Genomic DNA, 21,226 nt, shown 5'->3' with positions numbered 1-21,226 from the left:
TAGTTACCCACGGTCTAGGTCACTAAGGTAACCAGGAGATGATCCCCTTCTTGATGTGTCATCAGAAGGTCAATAGTAGCCGAATGCTGTGTCACAATGCCTATGTCATTCACTTCTCTCATCACATAGGCATGTTACCATCTCATATCATCACAAGAAGGGTAAGTAAAGTACAATAAGATATTTTGAGAGAGAGAGACCGCATTTACATAACTTTTACTATAGTATACTGTTATTAACTGTTATATTTCATATCAGTAATTGCTTTTACAACAAATGATGCTGTGACAATTGGGTAGCTACAGGCAAAATAATGAAGTTGGATCCTTACTTCAAAATATATACAAAAGTAATTCAAAATAGCAGCCTAAGTATAAGAGCTAAAACTTTAAAACTCCTAGAAGAAAACAGATAAATTTTTATGACCTTAGATTTGGCAATGGATTCTTAGATATGACCTCCAAAGCACAAGGAGCAGAAAATATGAAGAAAAGGTAGATACATTTTACTTCATAAAATTAAACTTTTGTGCATCAAAGGACATTACCTAGAAAGTGAAAAGAGCTGATATCCAAGATCTATAAAGAACTTCTCAAAATCCACACTCAAAAAACAAATAACCCAGTCAAGAAATGGGCAGAAGACATGAACAGACACTTCTCTGAAGAAGACAAACAAATGGCTAACAGAGACATGAAAAAATGCTCAACATCACTAGCCATCAGGGAAATACAAATCAAAACCAAAATGAGATACTACCTTGCACCAGTTAGAATGGCAAAAATTAACAAAACAGGAGACAACAAATGTTGGCGAGGATGTGGAGAAAGGGGAACCCTCTTACACTGTGGGTGGGAATGGAAGCTCGTACAGACACTCTGGAAAACAGTATGGAGGTTCCTGAAGATGTTTAAAAATAGAGCTACCCTATGACCCAGCAATTGCACTAACGAGGTATTTACCCCAAAGATACAGATGTAGTGAAAAGAAGGGGCACATGCACCCCAATGTTCATAGCAGCAATGTCCACAATAGCCAAACTGTGGAAGGAGCTGAGATGCCCTTCAACAGATGAATGGATAAAGAAGATGTGGTACATATATACAATGGAATATTATTCAGCCATCAGAAAGGATGAATACCCACTATTTGCCTCGACATGGATGGAACTGGAGGGGATTATGCTAATTAAGTCAGTCAAGTAGAGAAAGACAATTATCATATGGTTTCACTCATATGTGAAACATAAGCAACGGCACAGAGGACCGTAGGGGAAGGGAGGGAAATCTGAAGGGGGAGGAATCAGAGAGGGAGACAAACCATGAGAGACTCTGGACCCCAGGAAACAAACTGAGGGTTTCAGAAGGGAGGGGGTGGGGGGATGGGGTAACTGGGTGTTGGGTATTAAGGAGGGCACGTGTGGTGATGAGCACTGGGTGTTATACTCAACTAATGAATCGCTGAACACTACATCAAAAACTAATGGTATACTAGACAGTGGCTAACCGAATATAGTAAAAAAAAAGAAAGTGAAAAGACAGTCTACAGAATGTTACAAAATATTTGTAAGTCATATATCTGATGAGGGTTTAATATCTAGAATATATGAAGAAATATAATTGAACAACAAAAAAACCCAAATAACTCACTTAAAACCTGTAAAGGACTTGAATAGACATTTCTCCAAAGAAGATAGAAAAATGGCCAAAAATCACATGAAAAGTTATTATCATTAGTCATTGGGAAAATACAAATTGAAACCACTATGTGCTATCTCTTCACACCTACCAGGAAGTCTATAATAAGAAAAAAGGAGGGGGGAATAGTAAGTGTTAACAAGACTTTGGAGAAAATTGGAACCCTTGTACATTGCTAGTGGGAATGCAAAATGGTGCAGCCACTGTGGAAATAAGTTTGGCTCCTTACAAAGTCCAACATAGAATTACCACATGATTCAGCAATTCCAGTCCTAGGTATATATCGAAAAGAATTGATAATAGGTGTTCAAACAGTTGTACATGAATGTTCATAAGAGCACTATTTGAAATAGCCCAAATGTGGAAACAACTTTTTTTTTAAGATTTTATTTTATTTATTTGACAGAGAGAGACAATGAGGGAGGGAACACAAGCAGGGGGAGTGGAAAAGGGAGAAGCAGGCTTCCCGCAGAGTAGGGAGCCCGACGCGGGGCTCGATCCCAGGACCCCAGGATCACGACCTGAGCCGAAGGCAGACGCTTAGTGACTGAGCCACCCAGGCACCCCAGAAACAACTTAAATAAAGATCAACTAATGAATGGATAAGCAAAAGTGGTATATCTATACAACGTAATATTCTTCATCCATAAAAAGGAATCGAATTGATACATGCTATACCATGGATGAACCTTGAAAACATTATGTGAAGTGAAAGAAGCCAGACACAAAATGTCATATATTATATGATTCCATGTATATGAAATGTCCAGAATGGCAAATATATAGAGTCAGAAAGTCAATAAGTGGTTGTCAGGGGTCTGGTGGGAGGAGGAGCGACTGCTTAATGAGTATGGGGTTCCCTTGGGGTTATAAAAATATTTTGGAGCTAGAATGAGGTTATAATTGCACAACTTTGAGAATATGCTGAATGTCATTTGTACACTTAAAAATGATTGATTTGGGGGCACCTGGGTGGCTCAATCAGTTAAACATCTGCCTTCGGCTCAGGTCGTGATCTCAGGGTCCTGGGATCGAGCCCTGTGTTGGGCTCCCTGTTCAGTGGGGAGCCTGCTTCTCCCTCTCTCTCTGCCACTCCCCCTGCTCATGCTTTCTCTCTCTCTCAATTAAATACATAAAATCTTTTAAAAAAATGATTGCACTACAGCGGGAACTAATGAAGTACTGTATGGTGACTAACATAACATAATAAAAAAAAAGAAAATGATTGTTTCATGTTATGTAAATTTTACCTTAAAATTTTAAAAAGTAGTGTAATTGATATAATAGTGATATTGTTAGTTTCTACACTATGTTTTTGAGATCTGTACATGTCGATATACACAGATCTAACTCATTCATTTTCTTGTATGAATATACCACAATTCATACTTGTATTCCTATATTGATATATGATAAGGTTTTTTTCCCCTTATTTTTCACTATTAAAAATGGTGCTGAAGTAGACATCCTTTTACATTTTTTTCTGGTGCATTAAGCAGTCGCTCCTCCTCCCACCAGAGTCTCTCTAGGTTATGTACGCAGAAGTGGAATTGTTGGTTTGTATGGCATGCATATTTTAAAATTTTACTAGACAATGCCAAATTGTACTTCAAAGTGGCTGCACTGCCTTACATTCTCATCCTCTTTGTATTACCAGATTTTTAAAGCTTTATCAGTCTGATGGGTGTTAAATGGCATCCCATTTATGCTTTTTTTTAATTTATTTTACCTGATTACAAATAAATTTGAATTTCTCTTCCTCTCCTCCTCCTTCTTGCCAGTCAGATTTCTTCTCAAGTGAACTACCTACTCATAACCTTTGTTATTTTTCTGGGTGATCAGAAGTTCTTTATATGTTATGGATACTAATTCTTTGTTTATTACATATGTTGCAAATACCTTTTCCTGTTTGTTGCTTGACATTTTATTTAGCATGTGCTATCGATTACCATATAGAAGTTTTTAAATTTGATTGGTCAAATCTATCAATATTTCCTTAATCTGTGGAGTTTTCTGTGTTTTAAGTAATCCTGAGATCATAACAATATTCATCTTTTCATCTGTTCATATTTTATTTTAATAAATTAACATTTTGTTTTTCTTTTTTTTAAGTTTTTATTTTAGTACCAATTAGTTAACATTAAAATTTTGTCTTTCATATGTGGATTTTAAATATATCTAGAATTTATTTCCCTGTATGGTGAAAGGAGTCTAGTTGATTTTTTCCATATGTAAAGCCAATTATCTGAATCCCATTTACAATTTGTCCTTTCTCAGGTCTGGAAAGTCATCTGTGTCATACAGGAAATTCTGGTATACACATGAATCTATTACTAGGCTTTCTTTTCTGTTCTATTGATCTATTTGACTATTCCTGTGCCAAACTACATTGCTTTAATTGCTTTGGTTTTATAAAAATTCATGCTATTTTGTTGGCAAGTTCTTTGGTAGTCTAGGATTTTCTTGGCTGTTTTTGGACATTTATCTTTCCATACAAATTTTAGAATAAATTTGTCAAGTGATGGCAAAAAGTACCATTGGAATTTTGTTTGGCATTGATTTATATTTGTGTTTGAGTCTTGAGAGAACTGTCATGTATCTCCTGATTTATTTAGATCATTTATGTCCTTCAAAAATTTTTATAAGATTTTGCATAGAAATGTTGGACATATTGTGATCTATTTATTATTAAGGTATCTATACCCAGCCTGTCCTGGGAGCAAGCTGAAGGGGGAGTAATACCGCAACCCTGGTTGGTGGCATAGGGGTCTGTTCCACCTGCTAATGCAGCTTAATTGTGTCCCCTAGTCCTGTTTTGTCTCCATTCCAGAATATAATTTCTATCTTATGATGGACAACTGCTGGAACTTACTGACTTTATGACTCAGTGAGTATGACAGAACTCAGCTCATGAGCAGTTCTGGATACATTGTCACTTGATGTCCCATAGTTAAGCATTCCATCTCTACCAGGATCCAGCATAATACTAAGAGATGTTTCTCAAAATGTTTAATTAATGCAGGTGCCTGGTTTTCCTCCAGAACCTCAGTGCCCTGCATTGTGGTTTTGCCATTGGAATTTGCCATAAACTTTTCCCACCATTGGCATCTCCAGTAACATAGGGTCTTTCAGCCTTGACCTGCTGCAGAGCCTTATTTTTCTCCTAGCTCCACTCAAAGCTGTCAGCCTTTTCTGTCACTGACTGTATAGGCCATTGTGGAATGTGCTGGCTCTAGAGCCCCAAAAAACCTATCAGGTGTTGTGCTTCCTTTTCGGTGATAAAGAATGCAAGGTGCTACATATTTCTTTTGCTATGGGATGGATATCCCAGCATGTTCTTTATCACTGACCCCATAAAAATTGGCAAGTCTCTGAATCTTCCTAGGATTTGTCTTTCATGGCATGTAGTACATGTCTTGACAAGTCCTTGAGTGTATTAGTCACCTCTTTGTTTATCCTGCCTAATCAGCATGATGTCAACAATGCCATATTTCTGTGTGATGTCCTGAAAGGTGCATACACTTCAAATTGTCTAAGGACAGAGAGCAGAAGAGTTCACATAAACCTGTGGATATATGTAAATATATATATAATATAAATATATGTTTTTGTGCAATCTACATGAATGTAATCTGTTTCTGATACCCTTTTCTGAATGAAATAGAAAAAAACACATTTTCTAAATCATTGGCCACATAGCTTATACCTGAGGCCACATTAATCTGCTCTAGTAAAGATAGCTGATCAACACGGCAACTACAACGGTAAATGCTCAGTGAATTTGCTAATGCAGAGACTTGACAGATTTCCTAATGTCGAGTTATCCTTGTATTCCTGGATAAACTTGGTCACGATGATTGTTGTGTGTTTCTACTGATGGATTTGATTTGCAGATTTTTTCTTAATTTAGGATTTTGTTTTTTATTTCTCTTTGTGAGACGGATCAACATTTTCTTACTTGTTTTTGTTCAGTTTTAGTATCAAAGTTATGGCAACTAATAAAATGAGATGAGTACCTTCCCCTCTTTTCCTATTCCATAGAAGAATTTGTAAAAGATGGAATTACTGGTTCCTTAAGTGTTTAGTAAAACTCACCTACAAAAACTGTCTGGACAGATCTTTTTTTTCCGAGATATATTTTCAATTGCAACTTCAATTTCTTTCATGGTTGTTGATGTATTTATATTTTTTGTTTATATTTTTTATTTCTTCTTGAGTCAATTGAGTTAAATTATATTTTTGTAGACAATTATCCATTCCTTCTAATCATTGGCATAAATCATTAATATACATAGTATTCTTTAATGATTAAAAACTATATGCATACACTTGTCCAATTTTACATTCCTAATATTGTCTATTTGGACCTTTTCTTTTTTCTTTATTGGTCTTACCAAATATTTGACTATTACATTAACCTTTGCCAAGAACCAGTTTTTGTTTTGTTAATCATCTTGATAGTTGTCTATTTGATATTTTATTAATTTCTGCTTTCACCTTCATTATTTCTTTCCTTCTACATTCTTTGAGTTTACCAGTGGTGTGCTGGAGCAGCTCATATCAGCTAATGAGAACTAATTGTTACATTTTCATGAAATTTGCCATCTGTTTGTTAAAAACAGTCATTATTAAAAATTAAATTACATAAAATTACAATTAAATAAATTACATTAAAAATAAAGTTAATAAACATTTAAAACTTGTCACTTCTTAATTAGTTTACTACATTTTACTATTATGTATGCTCTTGAGGCTATTTACTTCTGTTGTATGTGAATGAAGGAAATGCTGTATAATGGCGTGCTACTACTATGCATCTTTTCCCAGTGATGTTATATTCCCAGCTTGAAATTGACCACAATTTAAACCACCGAAATTTGTATATGCTATAAATCAGGGTTTGACTTATTGTGTTGGTGATTGTCTAGACTGAAGAAAGTGTTGAAGAAAATTTTAATAATGCAGGTTGAATTTAAAACTGTGCTGTGTCTGAACTTTTGGGACTTCATCAAGATAAAAAGCTTCTGCACAGCAAAGGAAACAGTCAACAAAACAAAGAGGCAACCCACAGAATGGGAGAAGATATTTGCAAATGACACTACAGATAAAAGGCTGGTATCCAAGCTCTATAAAGAATTTCTCAAACTCAACACCCAAAAAACAAATAATCAAGTCAAAAAATGGGCAGAAGATACGAAAAGACACTTCTCTGAAGAAGACATACAAATGGCTAACAGACACATGGAAAAATGTTCATCATCATTAGCCATCAGGGAAATTCAAATCAAAACCACATTGAGATACCACCTTGCACTACTTAGAATGGCAAAAATGGACAGGGAAAGAAACAACAAATGTTGGAGAGGTTGTGGAGAAAGGGGGACCCTCTTACACTGTTGGTGGGAATGCAAGTTGGTACAGCCACTTTGGAAAACAAGTGTGGAGGTGCCTCAAAAATTTAAAAATAGAGCTACCCTATGACCCAGCAATTGCACTCCTGGGTATTTACCCCAAAGACACAGATGTAGTGAAAAAAGGGCCATATGCCCCCCAATGTTCATAGCAGCAATGTCTGCAGTAGCCAAACTGTAGAAAGAGCCGGGATGCCCTTCAACAGATGAATGGATAAAGAAGATGTGGTCCATATATACAATGGGATATTACTCAGCCATCAGAAAGGATGAATGCCCAACTTTTACATCAACATGGAATGGGACTGGAGGAGATTATACTAAGTGAAAAAAGTCAAGCAGAGAAAGATAATTATCATATGGTTTCACTTCTTTGTGGAACATAAGGAATAGCGTGGAGGACATTAGGAGGAGGAAGGGAAAATGAAGGGGGGGAAATCGGAGGAGGAGACGAACCATGAGAGACTATGGACTCTGAGAAACAAACTGAGGGTTCTAGAGGGGAGGGGGGTGGGGGGATGGGTTAGCCTGGTGATGGGTATTAAAGAGGGCACGTACTGAATGGAGCACTGGGTGTTATACACAAACAATGAATCATGGATCACTACATCAAAAACTAATGATGTAACGTATGGTGACTAACATAACATAATAAAATTAAAAAAAAACTGTGCTCTGTGTCTGTAGCTGTTGCATTTTTGAATTGTACAAAATATGCAGGAAATATTCTTCCAGTATTTGAAAACTATTCTCTGAGTCAGCAAATTTACTCATATTACTGACAAGTGAGTGAAGTTCCTACAACAGTTTCTGCTGTTTCACTTTTGTCTTACTCATTAACATAAATGAAAATATCAACCAACATTCATGGTGAAACCACTAAAAAATCTGATTGTTAAACATTTACCAGCACAGGGCTGCTTTATTGTCTTATTCTACTTTCTGGAGGTGAACATTTTACTTATTAATTTTCAGGGTTTCTTGCTTTTGTAATAAATGCCTTTCTATCTTTATATTTCTTTCTACTTACCACTTTAGTCAGACTCTGAAAAAAAGATAAAGGAAGAAAAGAAGCCTTGATTTGTAGCATTTGCTGATTTTCATAGAATAAATGCTCCCACCATGGCTGATTTCAAGCTATGTAACAACTGGCTGGCAAAATTCCTGAATATTTAAAACCAAGGTTTGGGAGCTGGTATAAAGCAGTTCTAGTCAATTGCTCATAGGCTGTATGCCATAGCTTTGATACATGGTATTTCTTTTATCAATCAGTTATAAATATTTGATAATTTTCAAGAATGTTTATTTGCTAACATATGAAAATTCAGAAGTGCATATTTATAGCTTTGAAGCCTATGCCTTTTTGAGGGGCTTCTTTTGGTTATTGATTTCTCATTTTATTGCATTATGGTTGAAGAATGAGGTATGATATTCATATTTTGTTTTTTGAGATTTTTGTGCCCTAGAATGTGTTCAGCTTTTGCAAGCTTCCCCTATGTGCTTAAAAAGTATTTGTTTTTCATTTGGTAGATGCAGGATTTTTTTTTAAATATAACTTTTATTTTCTATAGAAGTTTTAGGTTCACAGCAATTTAAGTAGAATGTACAGTGAGTTCCCATATACTCCCTCCTGCTGACACGCACAGCCTCCCCCAACACCAACAACCTGCACCAGAGTGTAAAATTTGTTAAATTCAGTGAACCGACTTTGACACATTAGCACCCAAAGTCCATAGTTTATATTAGAGGTCACTCTTGGTGTCACAATTTCTATGGGTTTTGACAATGTATAATGACATGTGTTTACCATTATAGTATTGTACAGAAAATGTTCCCTGCCCTAAAAATCCCTTGTGCTCCACCTATTCAATTCCTCCTTTTCTTCAATCCCCTGGCAACCACTGATTTTTTTACTGTCTCCAGAGTTTTGTTTTTTTGAGGATGTCATGGCTGAAATCATACAGTATGTGGCCTTATCAGATTGGCCAGTGTTTTTTATATATCTACTTAATAGCTCAATTTTATTGTCTTATTCAAATCTTATGTGTTTATCCCTTGTAACTTTTGTCTACTTTGTCAGTTCCTGAATGAGACGTGTTAAAATCTCTCACTATGATTATGGATTTGGTTATTTCTCATTTGAATTCTGTCAACTTCCACTTCATACATTTTGGAGCTATTTTTAGATGTACTGAAATTGTTTTCTTTTAATGGATGACTATTTGTTAATCATTAAGTGATGTGTCTCTTTGTCTTCATTAATGCTTTTCACCTTAAACTTCATTTTGCATATTCTGTCTTTTTCCATCCCCCGTTTTTAACTTCTCTGATTCATGATGTTTTAGGTGTGTTTCATATAGACAACATATAGCTGAATTTTTAATATCTAATCTAAGTGTCTCTGTCCTCAAATAGGTGTTTCTAATCCATTTATATTTATTATGACTATCGATACACTACTTTTGTGTTTTCTGGTTACCATACTTTTCCTTTGCTTTTTTCTTTCTCTTTCATGTCATATTGTCTAAGGGCTTTGAGTTTTTCAGATTGACTTTGTTTCTATCTATGACTTGGGGTGGGGACCACATAATTGTTATCCTCAGGCCAGTGATTAGGTTTTTTTCAAAGAAGATACTTTTTCCACTTCTCTGCTTTTCATCTTCCCCAGTTATATCACATCTAACTCTGCTATACCCAGAACTTGCAACCCTGACTTCTATCTTCTTTTGAGCATTAAAATTCCAGATCCTAAGAACTGTATCTGGTTCGCTTATCCCTTTGAGACACAAGTCTTCAAATCCTACCTACCACTTTGGGTGTTTTCTTTGTTTCCAATACAAAGATCTCCAGGTGGAGATTTCCTTTCTTCCTTTCAAGATCAAGTATGCATTTATACTTTAACATCTGGTATTTTTACATATCTGGAATGTATGAGTTTGTGGTGCACGTGTGTGTGTCTGTGTCTGTGTGTATTGGTGAGATATTGGATTACTTCCTACATCAGCCTAGGCTTTGATCTTGACTGAAAAGCCTGTGCTCTTAACCACTAGGCTCTACTGCCTCCCAGTGTTGTTTTTCCTCTTAGGCTTCCAATATTATCCTTGATGCTTCTGTACATTTTATAAATAGAGACACAATTTGTGAGATGCACTTTCTCCATGTAATATAAATAAACATATCTGTCACATTTGAAGTTATCAAGTGTGGAAATTAAGTCAGCAAATTAATTATCCTTTGTTTACCTTTCAAATGAGCCAATTATTTCCTTCATTAGCTAACACTCTGGTTTTTTATTCGGGACCTTAATAAATGAAGACGTTTGCCTATTTTAGTTATAAATCACCTTTCACTGGACACCAGGGTGCCAAATTCAGACAGTTCCTTCTTACAAAAATAAGGCCTAAAGTTTGACGAAGAAACTAAAATTTGGTTCTTAAAATTGTAGTGTAAACAGGATTCTATATAGATATGCTGACTGATTTTTTCCTGCTGTGGACATTCTGCTTTGACTAATATATTTAGAAGATTGAAGATCAACACCTGTTCCTCTAGTGGGTCTCTTTTGTACAGTGACCTTTGCCTCACCCGTATAAATACACACATGGTGATTAAGCTGTCAGATATCATAGGGGACTTTTTCAGGGGTGAGGACAATGAATCACTCCTGGAATTTCTCACTTACGGTCCCCCAGATGTCCGCCATCCACCTTGCCAGCTATTTCTTTGCCCACTCTTTTATTAAGCCAGGGTCTCCAAATGGGCCACTAATATTGTGGTATTTGAGGATTCTCTATCAAGTATAGGGCCTGGACTAGATGATCTCTCGCTAAGAGCCCTCCCAATTCTGGCATTTTATGGACTCATATTTCACTGCCAGTTTTCATGACTGAGGACAGATATCACATGACATTAAGTTTGTGCTTAGGAAAGTGTCAATGCTCATGTTTATTGCTACAACAGCACTTAACACAAAGCTATTTATCAGTAGAGAACTCACAGTGCCCCAGAGGTTTTCCAATTGGTGGAAGAAAAGGGAAGGAAGCTAACATTTACTGAGTTATCACATAGCATGTATTATCTCAGTTAAAACTTATTGCATATCAAGGAGATGTTATTTCTCTCTTTTACAAGAAAATGAGTTTGATAGAATGGAGATGACTTGCTTAATATTGCTTATCTAGTAAGTAGTAGAGGTGAGATTTGAATCCAAGTCCTTCTGGTTTCCAAGTTCTTCCACAGCTTATGCCACCTGTCTATCCATCTATCAATTTATTTCTCATAATACAGTTACTGAGCACCTACTATGTGCCAGGTAGGCACTGTGGATACAATGGGGAATAACATAGACAAGATCCTTGCTCTCTATCAGGTTTTTTTACAGTATTAAATTATCCTAAATATGGTAGACCACAGGACAATAAGCATGGCTACAGTAAGATTCAAACAGATGACTTGATTGTAAAGATGTGGAGAGCAAAGGTAAGATCTGGTTAACATTGGTCAGGAGAAGAACTAACCCTTTGATCTGGTCATCCTCTTGTTAGGACTCCCAAAATACCCACTACATTTGACCAAAACTAACATCAAAGTGTTATGGGAGGAACTTAACTCTTCTCAGGTGTTCATGCCTCTAAGAAAAACTTTATTGAGGTATAATATACATACCGTAAAATTCACCCATTTTAAATACATAACCCAATGGTTTTTAGTATATTTCCAGGGTTCCACTACTATCACCACAGTCCAATTTCAGAACATTTTCATCACCTCTGAAAGAAACCACATAAACATTATCAGTCACTCTCCATTCCTGTTATTCCCCCCTCTCTGCTCCAGCCCCAGGAAACCACTCATCTATTGTCTGTCTCTGTGTATTTGCCTACTTTGGACATTTTACATAAATGGAATCATGTAATATATGATGCTTTGTGACTGGCTAGTTTAACTTAGCATAATGTTTTCAACATTTATCCACACTGTAGCATATATCAGTACTTCATTCTGTTTTATGGCCAAAGAAAATTCCACTGTCTGAGTTACCACATTTTATTTATCCATTCATCAGCTCATAGACATTGGGGTTATTTCCACTTATTGTGAATAATGTCGTTGTGAACATTTGTGTACCAGTTTTTGTTGGGAGAGTCAATTTCAATTTTCAGTTTCGAGTATATACTTAGGACTGGAATTGCTTGATGCTATGTTAGTTTTATCCTGAAAATATTAATGAACTATCAGACTGCTTTTCCAGGGACTTCACCATTCTATATCCCCATCCACCATGTATGAGGGTTCGAGTTCATCCACATTCCCCTCAACATTTTATAAGCCCATTTAAAGTAGCCTTTATAGCACTTTAATATTAATAATAACAACAACATTAGTAGCCGCCACTTACTTGTGTCAGGTACTCTTCCAAGCACTTTACATAAATGAACTTCCTGACTCTTCCTAGGAACTCTATGACATGAGAACTCTTATTTCAGATGAATAAATCGAGGCCCAGAGAAGATAAGTAAATTGCCCAAGTTCACACAATTAAAAAGTAGCAGAGCCAAGACTTGAATCTAGGAAGTTTAACCCCAAAATGTGTACTCTTGACAAAGAGACAACAGGCCTCTTTAGTAATAGATAATAGCTCACATTCTGTTTTGTACCCATTTTCTGACTTCATCCCACAAAATGCCAATGAATTGGGTACTATTTCATCACCTTCCATCCCATAGATGAAGTGACTAAGCCACAGAGAGATTAAGTGCTTACTCAAGGTCACACGACTTGTATTTGTGAAACAAAGATGCAAATCCAGGTCAAGCATGCTTCCACCCTCTGCTCTTTGCAACAGAGCTGGAGCTCAAGCAACTTCAGTAGTAAAAGTGGAAAGGAAAACAATACTTATAAGTAGTCTGCACACTTAGGGATAAAAGCTACAGGAAACAGGATCACCTCAACACTACTGAATTCTCAGTGACACCTGCTTGCAAATATTTGCAATTAGAAAGTAATGCGAAATTAGCTGAGAGGTTTAGGAGGAACTCAGTGACATGGGGGGGGGGTGGGCTTTTTTGGTAGATAAGTAGAACATTGTCCAAATAGGAATGCATTTCCCCTGGATTGTCATCAGCTATCACTGGTGCTAAAGCAGAAGGAATGGCTCATTTTCAAAATGGTTTCCAATTATACTATTGTTTTAAAATATTAACAGTTACAGGGGCACCTGGGTGGTTCAGTCAGTTAGGCATCCGACTTTGGATTTCAGCTCAGGTCATGGTCTCAGGGTCCCGAGACTGAGCCCTGCCTGCATCAGGCTCCATGCCGTGGGTGGAGTCTGCTTGGGATTCTCTCTCGGAGATCTCCCAGTGCCTCTGCCCCTTCCCTTCCAAAAAAAAAAACATTTAAAAAATTAACAGTTACATTTGATATTTTGTATTTTTCAAGTAAGAAATAAATGACAGACTCCTTGGATAATGTAGGTGCTTTGATGAATGAAACGGTGAGGACAGATTTAGAAAATACTGGGAAATACTTTATAACTACAGCTGTGGGCTAGAACTTCAAATCTTAACGTTGATTTTTTGCTTTATCAAATTGACAAAGTCTACGTGGTGGTTAAGGTTATAGGCTACCATATTTCTGGGTTCATTCTGGACCTTGCCACTTGCTAGCTTTAATCTAGTTACTTAATTTTCTCTACCTCAGCTTCCCCATCTGTAAAATGGGCATCATAATACCTCTCACATAGGCTTGTATGGAGGATTAAAATGGGTGAATATGTATAAAATGCTTAGAACAGTTTCTGGAACATAGTAAGATCTAAGTAAGTGTTTGCTGCTGTATAATAATAGTTGTAGTAATAGTAAAAATTATTACACGATAATACCGGATGTTGTCAGGGAAGAGATAATATCATAAATCTTAAAATGTACCTACCCTGAAATCCCACTTTTAGATCATTATCTTAAATAAACAATTACATATTCAATTACAAGTATGTTCATTACAACTATGTTTACATAATGAAAACCTGGAAGCCATAAATAATGTCGACCTGCATGTCTCGACAAGGAATAATCTTTACAGGGTATTGCTGCGGGAAAAAAATTCAGGCCATAAAACAGTACATTATAATCCCTTGTTTTGTAAAATCTGCGTATATTCATGCTTGAAGAAAGGGCTGGAATATCAATATATGCACATCAGCTTTCCCTGGGTTGTTGATCATTGTTATGCCCTCCTGGTTATTTATATTCTATTCATTTTGTTCTCGATGAGCAGGTATTATTTGTGTAATTTTAAACCGTCATTTTCAAACGTCGAAGCCTGCCAGTGTCTGATCGGCCTCCCCTCCCAATGAGTTTGGACACTAATGGATGCAGCCCCGACTGTATATGAGGCACTTTACATTCTCCACAGCCATCTGGGGACAGAATCTCAATTAGAACATCAAGGTCTGCCTTCTGTGGCCCCTTGCTGTGTGGGTTCCACCTATGAGCTGCTGTGGATTTGCATAAATAAAACGCCTGCTGGAGAGCTGCCATTGTCTTGAAAAATGGAATGTGATCAGCATGGGGGAGGGAAGGAAAGGGAAAATTTGCTTTGTTTCATGGCACCCTCTTCTTGTTAAAGCTCATTCAAGACTGCTTTGACTGCGGCTCAGTTGTGGTTTGGTAATTTCCATGGCTTTTTTTTTTTTCCTTATGACGGGGAAAACAATTTGAGCAGCAGTTTCTTTCGTGAGAGGCACTCCTTAGAAAAAGAGATGTCGTACAGCCGAATCACGTGCCATGGGATGTGCACAGGCTTAGAATCGCAGAATTTTTAAGAGAGAGGTGCCCTAAGGGACTCTCAGTCCTGTACTGCCTGCAACCGTTGTAAGTCTATGCCGACCTTTCGAGGGTCAGGAAGACCTTCCTCTGCCCTTCAAGGTCCTTCTAGCTGGACTAAGAATCAAATTGATAGGCGACAGATTAACAGGAGAAAATCAAATTTAATGGTGTACTTAAGGGAATCCACACAGACAGGAAAGTCCAAAGACAGTGAGGCAACAGGAAGCTTTCTGTGAGCTAAGGAAAGGGGTAGGGTCTGAGGATACAAAGGGGGGGAGAGTGAAAGGAGATGTTTTGAAAAACAAAGGTTGCCCTATTATGCAGATAAATTCTTAGGTCAAGGGAAGTCTCTGTTAATAGCTCTCTTCCTAGCATAGGCTTACCTTTCTAATATGAATCTAGGCAGTTGAGGACCAGGAAGAGAGCTTTTCCTGCATATGCTGGGTTTTGATTACTTTTAACTCAAAATAGTGTTCATGCCAGAGTGGCCCATCTTGGGGCAACCTGCCTTCCGCTTCTCCTACACAAGAAACAAAATGTTCATGTCCTTTTTGTATTTTGTATCGTTAAACAATCTTTCTTTTTCATATTTTCTTTTTGTGATTTTCTTTTTTTAAAAAAAGATTTTATTTATTTATTTGTCAGAGAGAGCACAAGCAGGGGGAGCGGCTGGCAGAGGGAGAAGCAGGCTCCCCACTGAGCAGGGAGCCCGATGCGGGGCTAGATCCCAGGACGCTGGGATCATGACCTGAGCCGAAGGCAGACGCTTAACTGAGCCACCCAGGAGTCCCTCTTTGTAATTTTCTAAAATTTGTAAATAATTTTAAAACTTGAACCCAATATTTATAATGTTAAAAGTGCTTCACCCTGGTGTATGTGCTTGGGGATCGTCCGCACTCAATGCCCTCAACATGTAACAGGAATCGTTGGTTTAAGCCACGCCTCCTTTCCCATAGCCCTCTCTCATTTAGTTCCTTAATGAGTTACTACCACGTTCCAGGGAATGTGCAAACTTATACGCCTTCCTGTGAAAAGAGAAGCTCTACAGATAAAATTGAGTAAGTCTGTGGTTCATTGTGAATTAGACTCATCCCTCCATCCATCCACTCAATGAACAAATATTTATTGAGCATCCATTATGTCCCAGGCAATGCCCTAGGTTCTGCGGTAATAATAATGAGCTGGAGCTTACATTCTAGTGGAGAGAGAGGCAATAAATGAATAATATAAAGCCAGGCAATGATAAGGGCCATGAAGAAAACAGAGCAAGGTATGGGATACTTCTTTAGATGGGATGGTCAGGGAAGGCTTCTCTCAGTGTTTCTGGGTGGACTGGGGAGACCCCAAGCCCTGGGGCCTCGAACTAGCCTGTCTTAAAGACGTTGCTGAAGGTTCTTGGTCTCGTTACGAGAAAGAATTCAAGGACAGACACAACACAGTGGATGAGCAACACGAGGGGGGAAATATATTAAAATGAAAGTATACTCTTGAGATGCGAGAGCAGGAGAGAGAGAGAGAGATTGAGCTGCATGCCCTGGGGTTGGGTTTCTATCTTTTACGGACAGTTGCTAACGAGGGGGTGGAATATTCATTACTTGGGGTGGGGATTTCTTGGAAGCAGGCTTTCCCATCTTCTTTATTTGGTCAAGGGTTTCCCATCATGGCACCCGCCACCTTGGTGTGCTCTGGCTTCTTGTGGAGTGTTGCCAAAAGAGGCCTCTGACTTTCTTGATACCTGGTCATGACTTCCTCTTTGCTGACCTCCAGGTATTCTGTTAGAACCTAACTAACTGCCTACTCTAACACCAGGAGTTGACACGTAAACTGGTAACAGAATGGAAGAGAGCTCTAACATGATCAGAGGCAATCCTAGGGCTAAAATGTCTTTTAAATAGTTATTTAGTATCTATTTCCAGAATTTGTTGTGACTCATGGCAGAAAGGTTCCCCTGACTCCAGAAGGAGAGATGACCAGAACCAGTCAAGTAGCAGGAAGCATTTCACAGCCTGTACCAGAATCTAAGAGTCAAAGCATTACTTAGGCCATAGCAGATGAAGACTCAGAATGCCCATACAAGGATGGCCTGGGTCAGGAACAAAAATCAGCTTTGGAACTCAACTCCTTCGGTTCTCAGGCTTTCTGCATCTGTGATGGAAAAGTTATTTGCCCCTGCTAACCTCCTCTACTCTTCCTTTGTACACTTACCCCACCCACCCAATACAGTGATAGAAGGGTCTGGAGGAGCTCCAGGTTACACAGAGCAACATTTTAAAACCAGGGGACTAGAGACTTTAAAGCCTGCTCCAGGAAGGTCTGAGCCCTGGTTGTCAGGGCATTGAGGAACATCTAACGGAGAGGATGAGAGGAGCAAAGTAGAAGGCCATTTCTGCTCTTGAGAGCCAGGGCACAAGCCAATGGTGACGAGAAAGGGAGAGAAACCAGGTAAAAACCAGAGAGGCCTCAGGGTAGATAGTACCAAGATGGATCCGAGCGAACAGGAATGTCAAGAGTGGCTGTGTAACCTCCCATCTTTCCTTTTGGTACCCCCTCTGTTTCTAGCACCCCTGATTTAGCTTCCATCCAGATGCTGAGTTTGTTCTCAATCAACGATCTTCTAATCTCACCAGAAAGATTAATTTGTAATATGTCTAAGCACCGGGTTGTCAACTGAGTTTCCTAGAGTCCCAGAGTTCTGAGATGGTGCTTTGGGGGCTGCTGTGGAAGATGAGTAGGGAGGGTTGAGCAGGTGGACTCTGGGTTCCCCAGTTTTGCTAAACAGATAAATTATACTTGTATATGTTCAACATACTGGCTGCTATGAAAAAGTCCAGCTTCTTTATTTTTTTAAGACTTATCTATTTATTTTAGAGAGAGACAGAGAGTATGAGAGTGAGGGCAGGGAGGAGCAGAGGGAGAAGGAAAGAGAAATTTTAACAGATTCCTCGCTGAGCTGCCAGCCTGACATGGGGCTCAATCTCACGACCCTGAGATCACGACCTGAGCCAAAATCAAGAGTCAGACGCCTAACCAACTGAGCGACCCAGGGGCCCCAGTCCAGCTTCTTAAAAAAACGAAAAACTAAAACTGTCCCCTTAAGGTGCCACTCCTTCTGGGAGGGAATGGAGTCTAAGAGTTACAAGTTAGGATCCAGGATGAGGCAGCCTGCATACAATTCCAATTTCATCACTGCAGTTGCCTTGGGCAAATGACTGAGAATTCTCTGAATTTGAGATTTCAGTAATTTTCAAATTACGAGAAATTCCTAGTTCCCTCCTAAGGTTGTCATGAGGATCAGATGCAGTGATAATATATGAAGGGCTTTGTGTGATGCCTGCCATATAAAAAGGACAAGGTAAATGTTAGCTATTACTAGTTACATTTATTAAGGTCTTCTAGAACCTTGCTACTCAAAGCGTGGTCCAGTGCTCATTTTAGCCGCACGTATACTAAAAACTGGAATGATACAGAGAGGATTAGCATGGCCCCTATGTAAAGATGACATGCAAATTTGTGAAGTATTCCATATGAAAAAAAAAAAAACCACAAAGAACAAAGTGCATGTGGTCCATAGACCAACACCACCAGCATCCTCTGGGAGCATGTTAGAAATGCAGAATCTCAGGCCCAACTAGAGACTGACAACATCAGACTCTGTACCCTAACGACATCCACAGGTGATTCCTATGCCCGTGACAGTTTGAGAAACACTGGTTTAGAAGACATGCCAGACCAAAAGAATAGATCTTTAATAGTGGTATTCTAGAAGCTATTTGCGGGGCATTGGACGTGTGGAAAACTTGCTCATTTGTCAAGGCACAGCTCAAACATTCCCTCCGTGCAGCCTTGCCTGAACCACCTATCCCACCACCCACGCCCTCCTGGAACGGGACACTTCTTCCTTTGTCCTCTCCTTGACTCTGAACTGACTTCTATCTCATAGTGCCAAAACACATACAGCAGAGTTGGAATGCATACCCAGCAACTCAGATGTGCAAAAATGTTCTCTAGAACTGAGCTAAACTACCCCCAGGAGCTTCCCATCCTGCTGGTTGGGGGTGGGGGGCAGACACACAATTCATTGTGTCAGTTGAAAGAATCTGCCTCTGGATAAATGCTGAGTCCTGCATATTTTAACTTCATTTTTCCTCCTCTTACAAAAACACACGGTGTCTGGGAGCAGTGGGGTCGAGAATAGAGCCTTGGATCCACGCTCATTCTTCTGGGTGCTCCCTCTTTTCTGCTATGGAGTGGCTCGTCTGGAACAGTCCCTAAACCCCCGTGCTCATAGGTCTACTGAAGTGCAGTGGGTCCCTTCTGGTCTCTTAGGGGCTTCATTGGTTGTACCTATTGTTAAATCCATAGCCCTAGCTATCTGTTTCCAGTTGCAAAGCCTCCTGATTTTGTAACCTTTTCCTCCCCAACACAGGCCTCTGGTGGTCCACTAGGCTTCTCAGCTCCTTCAAATCTTGGATGTCCTACACGCCACATGCAGGCTATGAAGAAACAGAACTGGTGCATCAGGCCCATGAATTTAGAGACCTCCTTCCCCTGAGGCTGGCCTCCCATCCCCAGGCCAGATTGCTCCAGCACCAAGGCAAATGCAGGCCTTCTCCAAGGGGGATCCACATCTTTCCAGTTTGTTCCAGCTGAGGAACACCCCTCACTGCTTTGGTGGTTTCTAGCAGGCCGCTCTGGTGTCTGTCCCCTTGCTCCTCTCCTTCTCTACTTTCTTTCATGGCTCCATATCTCTTCACTTCCCAGGCGGGTGGAAACGTCCTTTGCATCCCAGACTGGGTTCTCTTTACTCACCATGGTTCATAGTAAAACCCCAGCCTTTGCTTCGAATATGTAAAGGGAGCTGCTGGTCTTTGAAAGTTCTTTTCTTCCTTGATGAAACCTCATGCTCGAGATTATTATCTACCGGAGGTTCTTCACCATTTTGTGACATGGGGACCTCCGTTAGCTGTCCGATGGCCTCTTATGGATCCCTTCTCAGAAAAATATGCTTAAATAGATAAAATAAACTACAGAGGATTCCAAAGAAAGCCAATGATACTGTAACATAGTTATCAAAATATTTTTTTAAAAATCACAACAGAATAGTATCTGTGCCTCTTTGTTAAAGGCTTAAATAATAAGATCTCGTGGCAGGTCAAGTAACCACCACAATTTCAAACTAATGAGGAGGGTAAATGATACTTTGAGAGAACTGCAGCATTATTAATGTGACAGGAATGTGTCTGTGATAGCTATCGACGGCCAAGTCACAGGTATGGCTAATATTAGTGTGGTCTGTTGCCTGCATCCATAATGAAAGTCAAAGCTAATTTTTGGTGGGAGATTAGTAAAAATTAAGATGGACTTTGTCATTTGGGTACTTTATTTAGCTGGGGAATCTCATGTTTAAAACAAAACAAAACAAAACAAAACAAAACTTGTCTATAGACTGAAAATCCAAAGCCTAACCTGACACTGAGAGCTGAGTAATGACTTCTTGTTTAGCTGGTATCCACTCTCACCCACAGATTCGGTGACCCCCAGGGCATCAAGATTTACAGAGAATGAAAAATATGTCAGGGCAACACTCTTAAAATGGCTCTAGCCATTACACTATTTTATTGGCACTAATTTGTTTTCATATCTCCTTCACCAGGACAATAAGGCCTGTGAGAGCGGGGACTGTGTTGCAGTCATTGTTGTTTCTTAGGAGCTCACTTGACACATGGCAGGAGGTCACTGTGTAACAGAGGAAGGAGCAAACCGACCAGCTTTGCTGGCAAATCTGCAGGACCTAGCAGCCTGCTTAGTCGTTCATCATTCACACTCTAACTGTTGCAAGCTCACCATCAAAGATTTGGTCACTCATCTCAATCCCAGTGTACTCCCAACACTCAGCTCTTGGTCCATCTTCCCTTCAATGCCCATGCATAGGCACACACACACATCACAGGAGGATGAGTCACTTAACCGACAGCAATCGCCACAAGACTGGTACTTCCTATTCATTCCACATATGATTATGATACTCACAAGACTGGTACTTCCTATTCATTCCATATATGATTATGATACTCTTACTATGCGCCAGGCACAGAACACAAAGCTGGGGGATAGAGAGGCAAGTAAGCCAGACATGGTCTACACTCCTCTGCCACGGAGCTTACAGTTAAGGGCAGTGACCTTTGAATTGTGTTCTGCACCCTCTTGGGTTCATGGGGAGTCCTCAGAGCCTGAGGTAGGAAGATAAAGCTGTCAGAGGTCTATCAAGGTCCCCATCCCTACTTTATCCAGA

General features: G+C 39.1%; 1 non-coding gene across 1 annotated transcript; it reads left to right on the top strand.

The window, feature by feature from the left end:
• Positions 1-18,356: 18,356 nt before the first annotated feature.
• LOC114202654 (U6 spliceosomal RNA) lies at positions 18,357-18,464 on the top strand. The gene has a single exon (XR_003607842.1). It is a non-coding gene; the product is annotated as a U6 spliceosomal RNA (small nuclear RNA).
• The last annotated feature ends 2,762 nt before the right edge of the window (positions 18,465-21,226 follow it).

The sequence above is a fragment of the Eumetopias jubatus genome, unplaced genomic scaffold (assembly GCF_037043125.1).
Source record: "Eumetopias jubatus isolate StellerSeaLion01/CBP00866 unplaced genomic scaffold, mEumJub1_p1.0 scaffold_11, whole genome shotgun sequence".
Taxonomy (NCBI): Eukaryota; Metazoa; Chordata; class Mammalia; order Carnivora; family Otariidae; genus Eumetopias; species Eumetopias jubatus.
This window is presented reverse-complemented; position numbering and strand designations above follow the sequence as displayed.